Below are 7,797 nucleotides of genomic sequence, written 5' to 3' on the forward strand. Positions count from 1 at the left end.
GGTGACCCATAGGAGAGCTGTTAATCAGCTCAGTGGTCTGTCAAAACTAAGATATACTTCTACAAGTGAATTTTATTAAATACTGCATCTTTTTCTATAATAATAATAATAAATAAAATAAATAAAAAAAATAAAAAAAATAAATAAAAAAACTTCTTGTATCAGAACTATTCTTCACGTTTTCGTCTATAAACGAATATATATATATATATATAATATATATATATATATATATATATATATATATATATATATAATTAATGTTATATCTGGATATTTCATCTATATTTTCTTTTATTACTCTAGTCGAGTGTTCAATATCTATTTCTTAAAGACCCGTTCCCTCTACAATCAGCGATATGGGCTTGATTGCTCCTTCCACCTTTGTCCATTGGAAATATATTTGAACAGAAGTTTTTCTTTGGCCCCTTAAAGTAAAAAATAAATAAATGAATAAAATAAACACGCTATATTTTATTAGAAATAATTTTTCTGTACTGCTTAACATGCACATTATTCATTTTTACATTTTCATTCTAATAAACATATCATAAATATCCTATCCTAAAATTCCTGCATCTTTAATTCAACGCGAAACACCTTTTTCAGACCTTTTTAGGCTCTTCCATAAACCTTTCCTAACCTCCAACACCCCCAACCCCCCAAACAACAACAAAGTAGTTTGTAGGCTGACTCCCCGAGTAAGCGAACAAAGTTTGGGGTTTTTCAGGGACCCATCACAGTTTGGTGTGTTTACTCGGCATATCTGTGTTTTTTGAATTCATTTCATTTAACGGTACTCATTTTCATGCATAAAGTTGTCTTTGAAACCCATGCTAGTCAGACGTGAACATATTCAATTGTTTTCGTTGATACTTATACATTTGGAATTAGTAAAACAGGATAAAAGTTTCTCTTAAAACTCCGCTTGTTTAAACAAAAAGGTGATAATGTAATTCTAAAAAAATGTTAAGGCAGGATATAAAACTATATTTCCATTGCTTAGAATACTTGATAAAACATTCCTGGGGAGATATTTATTATTTTGTTAGGCCCTACATAGCCTTTTCGTATTTACTTTTCTATTGTGAAAAAATAAATGAAAATAAATATTATTCATGATGTCTATGAAACGATACATACTGAGGGAAACGTTTGTGGTAATAATAGTAATTAATACATTACATATTTAGTCAGGGTTTTCACTGCATTTTGCACACGTTAGTTAATATTTCAACGGGTAATTTGTCATTGCAATATATTTCACATTTATTCACACTATGGAGGGCACCTCCTTTGGCAACGCTATTTGCTGTGTAGCTGTAAGATTATACAAACACCATCACTCAGAAATTTTATAAAGCGCCCGTAAAAGGCCATGAAATGAATCAGCACGCGTCTTTTTTTATTTCCATATTTTCCTCTGACCCCTGGTAGAACTCTACGCACTATTTACCTGAGTAAGCGATTTCATCCGCATATTACTATCTTTACATAGCTCTTGATAATGCGCATTAATATATTTTCCAATGAATGATTAACAAATTATCAGCTATTCTGTTTACTAAGGCATTTTATTGTACATCAAGACTATAAGTGACGAAATATTTGGATTGCGATGTAATCTGCATAACCATAAATTCCTCCCTTTATTTTCACTTTAAACACTTGACTTTGTTTTCGTAAACACAACTCCATTTTACAGGAATTGTATATGTGATGCTATTATTCTGTCGGTTTTATTTTGCTCCATAATTCTTGAAAAAATCTAGGTATAGGCATTACGTTGTTTTGTTTTATCTGATAAGGCGTTTCACCTAGTGGACCCCACCATTATCTAAATCGTATTACGGACTTTGATTTTCAGGGATGAACCGCTGTGCAGAAATTTTCCCATTATTGTCCGTCTGTCCATTCTTGGAGATTATGGACCATTCGTTCCAGCATCTCTTCCACGCATCTAATCAGGACTTTCTATGTTATCACATTTAATGTTTGGTAGTATGAAAGCCTTATGTAGATTTTTTTGCCTTTTCTCCATCTATTACTCATTATCTTTTGAAAATTCATGTATGTGTATATATACACAAACATATATATATATATATATATATATATATATATATATATATATATATATATATATATATATATTATATTGTAAATATATATATATACATATATATATATATATATATATATATATATATATATATATATACATAGAAATGAAGTACCTTCTTTGAGCCAACAATTACATTTTATTTCTTCCTCAATAACGTCTTGAAGCAGCGAAACCTGTTCAGCTTTTAAGTCCGAACTTGCTGTGGATTTTATTGTTATTACATACCGTACTAATTATTATTTTTCGTAGATATTTCGATTACAAATTAAATAGAGCGCAAATGACATTCTTTCATATATCGAAAATAAAATAACTGCTATGTTGTTTGCAGACACTTTGCAACATGAAAAAATCACATAAAATTATCGATCTAATTGAGTTCTCAAAAAGAGCTGGCTCTCCAAACTCTCGTTGAGCGGATTGCAATGAACAATTCAAGAACTTGAAGTGGATATTTACGTCTGAAAATTACAGCGATTCGTTTTATTGTATCTCAGGTGCTGTGCGCGTCTGCAAAATCCGGATCCACGAAGATTGGGTCTTTATATATATATATATATATATATATATATATATATATATATATATATATATATATATATATATATATATATATATAGTCTGCAACGGTTGAACCGAGGACGACCTGATCGTCCAGTCCCTTTTATATTTTGGGTAGACGATTTGTGAGCGAAGGTTTCATTAGCTTTAATGTTCATATTTAAACCAAACGACCTGTTCTATGTTCCTTGGTTCGTTATTTACTCATCTATCTATCTGTCTATCTATTTATTTATTCATTTATTTGCCGTTTTAAAGTGTAACAGAAAGTATGGTTACAAAAAAACGAGATAGTAAAATTATTCAGAACAGGAAATGGCAAATCTAAAGGAATGAAAAATAGAAGAGGGAATAAATGTAAGGTTCTCAATACATTACAGTACACATAATCCACCACACTCATGAGACAGATCATCTATGATTGTTAAACACATTACAACAATTGTGATAAAGCTACTTCAACTGATACAGCATGAAAATGCTACCTACTAATAACTTGTATTACATCACAATTCAGTACATAATTAAGAATGGTTTAATTACGTAATCCATGAATTTAGAACTTGTAGTCTTTATGAATAATGATAATATACAAACAAATTTACTAATACTGCATATATGAGAATATACTGTCTATATTATTTTCTGCCCTCTTACTCTTCCTTCCTCTCTCTTCCCATCTTTGTCCTCATGTGCACGTGAGGAAAAAGATGGGAAGAGAGAGGAAGGAAGAGTAAGATGGTAGAAGATAATATCGACAGTATAATTAATATATAATTATTCATAAAGATTACAAGTTCTGAATTCAGGGATTACGTAATACAACCATTGAGGTATAACACAAGGTATTAGTAGGTAGCATTTGCTCATGTTGTATCAGTTGAAGTAGCACTATCAGAATTATTGTAATGTGTTTAAAAATCGTAGATGATCTGTCTCATGAGTGAGGTGGATTATGTGTACTGTAAGCTATTGAGGACCTTTCATTTATACCCTTTCCTATTTTTTATCCCTGTAAATTTGCCATTTCCAGTTCTGCATAATCTGCATAATTTCACTATCTCGTCTTTTTTGTGAGCATACTTTCTGGTAGACATAAGTTTCCTAAGATAATTTATGTAAAATTACGAATCATGGAGACGTCACAACATTTTAAAGACTAACGGTGTCAGTGACATGATAGGATGGGTCGATAAATAATTTCCAATTCATCGAACAGTCAGTCCAAGAGTATAAATGGCTTTCCCTTTCATGCGAATTCCCAGTAGCTTGCTTACTGTCTACGGTTATTATAACACCAAAACGTCTACCATACGCGAACAGTCAATTGTTTATGACAAACACTGATCTGAATGACCTATCATCTTCATAGTTAAAATGATACGTATTTCAAGTTGCGTAAATCTCTGGATGAAGCCGAGATCACGACCCCGGTCTTTTCATTAAATTTCATGATCCCCCTAACTGCATTCCTGGTCATTCAAATAAATCCTGGTATTTACCTTAAATCCAGATATATCGCATAAATCCTCATATTTCATAAACCCGGAAATTTCATAAAAATCCTGTCACTGAAATTCCGCTAAATATTAATGTCATGGATTACCAGATATCCCGAGCGGACAAAAATCCAAGATTGACTGGGAATATTGCAAAGAAATATCTAGATCTAGATATTTGAAATTGATTTCAAAGGGAAAATATGTTGAAATGGAAATGTTCAAGTAGTTGAATCATTTAGATTTCATTTCGACTCGTTGCGCAGGCGTAAATAATCCATCCACCATATGATATTTGACAATTCATATGGGGAGCGGCTGAGATAATACTTCGCTGTAATTATTGGATTAGTGGATTACAGAATACGAGATTTTGACGGTGAGGAGTAAAGATGAATTTTTTCACTATCTAAAAAATTCATCTTTACTCCTCACCGTCAAATGATTTGGTTTATATAAATTATGAAAAGGAAATTGTCCTCTGTATGTTAAATGACGCATGCATACGGCCACACGCATAGACATGAAAAAAGAACAGCTTATTCGTAAATAAGGGAACGGAATCCTAGGTAATATCCTCCTGTACTCTTAAATATTCAATGTTGAAATTGCGACTATCCTTCAAGGTTAATATTCGTACTCGCAATAGAAATCCTTCCTTTAATCTTATAACATAAACTTGGCTTTACTCTTCTTTCGTATTAAACAACCCCGTCGTAATGTTGCTAGAGCTTCTTCTTCTCCATCTGGAATTTCCTTCCACTTTCGTGTCCTCTTCAACCTGATGGGGATATTCTGAAATATATCTTCCGTCACATTTTCCTAGTCGCAGTTGCATCTGCCATTTCGCACATCTCTCTCTCTCTCTCTCTCTCTCTCTCTCTCTCTCTCTCTCTCTCTGTGGCACATTCAATAACACCTTTTGATATTCCCCATAGCAAGTGTGAAATGACATCACATTTTCAGAATCATAAACCTCTTTTGGTGAGGATATCTTCTACATACAGGATAAATTCAGGAATTTACATTTTGTTTATTTACAAAGAAGTTGATTAGGTAGAGATAGGCTGGGTGTCGTCAACGTTTGAAGGTAGAAAGTAAATAAATGCCAGATATTGTGTTCGTTAAACTGCTCATCGGTGATGTTAGCTAAATTTGATTATGATCGTATCTTAAAAGGGTGGCTACCATAAATGAATATACATCTGTGGTTACAGCCTCATACTGAATGTCAATACTCATTTGCTTCAATTACTATTAGCGTCGTATTTGGTTGAATGTGACCTGAGATCCAACACAATTTTATTTGGAAAGAATCGGAAACAATGGTACAGCTACCATTAAGCAAGCTTAATGGTAGCTGCAGCTACCATTAAGCTTGCTCGCAACGTTCCACTAATGTTTTTCGCCAACAAAAAAAGAAAGAATAACCGTTACATCTGGATATGTCCGATATGATTTACTCTATATGAGTACTATATGTGCCTAGATACTCAATATGCAATATCTTTCCGTAGAGGCCCATTGCCTCTTAAACAAGCAATATTGGCTTGGATGCTCCTTCCGCTTGAGCTGGGGAGACTCTTTCTCTGGCACCTTAAGTAAATGAACAAAAAAAAAAAAAAAAAAATCGGTGGGGGTGATGGTCGGTAAAGTCGATGTATTTTTTTTTTTTTTATATAGTGCTTATTTAGCTGGTCCGCTGGTATAGTGGTTAGTGTAGTCGAATGTCATCCAAATGTCTCGGGTTCGCGTCTACCTCAGAGCGATGAAATGTCACTGGCTCTGTATCATGATCAGTTACTGCTGCAGTGTGGTTGTAGGGTCTACGGTGGGAGGTTGAAACCAACATTCTTTGGAAGCTTGAATATCAAGTCAATGGCCCCTGGTGTGCTTGTTCCATGTGAAATAGGTTCATCTACTGAAATAATAAGCAATAATAATAATAATAATAATAATAATAATAATAATAATAATAATAATAATAATAATAATAATAATCCATAAAGGCATCTGTGTTCGTGCTTAGGTAAATTAACTATGATAATTAGAATCCCGGTTGCTCTAAGACCATTTTTATACTGTATATAAATCCCACAGAGAAATGAGAAGCTATTCCAAACTTAGGAATTTCATTTACCTTGAGGGAACTGAAAGTCAATTTTTCAAATCATTTGTCATTATTCACCACAGCTCACATTCCACATCATCTTGGACCATCTGTTTTGAAATAATTTTGTCTCTCAATATCTTTCAATGTTAGCAAGAAATGAGAATATGTAAAAACATTCTTCACAATATCTATGCATTAAACCAGGCAGTCTTGAAATAACAGTACATCGTCAAACTCCGTCGTTTGTCAACTCCACTTACTATTTCTCGTGGCTTCTTGTGTTTTGTTTGCTTGTTTTGTATGGTGGTTTTAACGTTGCATGAACCAGTGGTTATTCAGCAACGGGACCAAACGGCTTTACGTGACTTCCGTACCACGTCGAGAGTGAACTATCACCAGAAGTACACATCTCTAACACCCTCAATGGAATGACAGAGAATCGAAGTCGCGGCCACCGAGGTGGCAGGTCAAGACCATACCGATCACGCCACTGAGGCGCTGTGTCTTCTTGTGTTAAATGGAGAACATTTTTTCACCATAACTTTTGTGATGCCAGCTTATATCTATCACTTTAATAATCAGTGAATTTTAGCTGTCATTCTTGAGCATGTTGGCACAAAGTCACCCTATCTTAATAATACGGAGATCGTGATGCAAGAGGATTAACTCTGATTAGTAAAGGATTTTCAAAGTCTTGTTACACTGCTATGGTACGCGTAAGAACCAGGAAGCAATTATTGAGGATTAAAGCATTTACTGTCACTCCCTCAAGAGATGAGAGTTAATTTTAAAAAATAATAAAAAAAAGATAAAACTGACACTAATCCATGGTTTACATCCACACAAAAAATATGCAAACAGAATCTTATCTACACAGGCGTTTGCATAGAAAATTATCGGCGCATTTCTTCAAGAATTTTTTATGCTGCTGAAGTTGGGGGAAAAAACAAAATCATCTTTTACAATGTGACTAAACCTCACTGGAAAATTTGCTCGTGTCGACTCGGTTTTGTAACACGTGAAAATATGCTTAAAATCTTAAAGTACGACGTTACTATATAAATTCCCTTCATTTTTTACTACATAAAAAACTCCGCCATTTCCTCCATCTTTGTGACTCGTTTTTTTAACAATGAAACAAATTTATATTCTCTTTGCTGTTTAGAAAAAATTATTAAAATTTTAATATAATTCGAGAAACTCATTATGACTGCTTAATGGCTCAAAAGACTACGCGATTTTTTTTTTTTTTTACATGCCTCGTTTTCTTTCTCTCGTGATTTTTCCATGATGTAAATAGCCTGAATACATCAACGCGATCATTTTATTTTCAAAAAAGAAGGTAATCTCGGTTTTATTTAATCCACTCACGGAATGTCTGCGAAAAATAAAGAGTCTGAGTAAATCTGACCCACAAGCGTGCATGATTATTGTACTTCTAGGACGTAATAAAGGAAGGAATAAAAATATTATTGTTTGGTCATAGAAAATAATGACGT

Source organism: Macrobrachium nipponense, chromosome 8, assembly GCF_015104395.2.
Source record: "Macrobrachium nipponense isolate FS-2020 chromosome 8, ASM1510439v2, whole genome shotgun sequence".
Lineage (NCBI taxonomy): Eukaryota > Metazoa > Arthropoda > Malacostraca > Decapoda > Palaemonidae > Macrobrachium > Macrobrachium nipponense.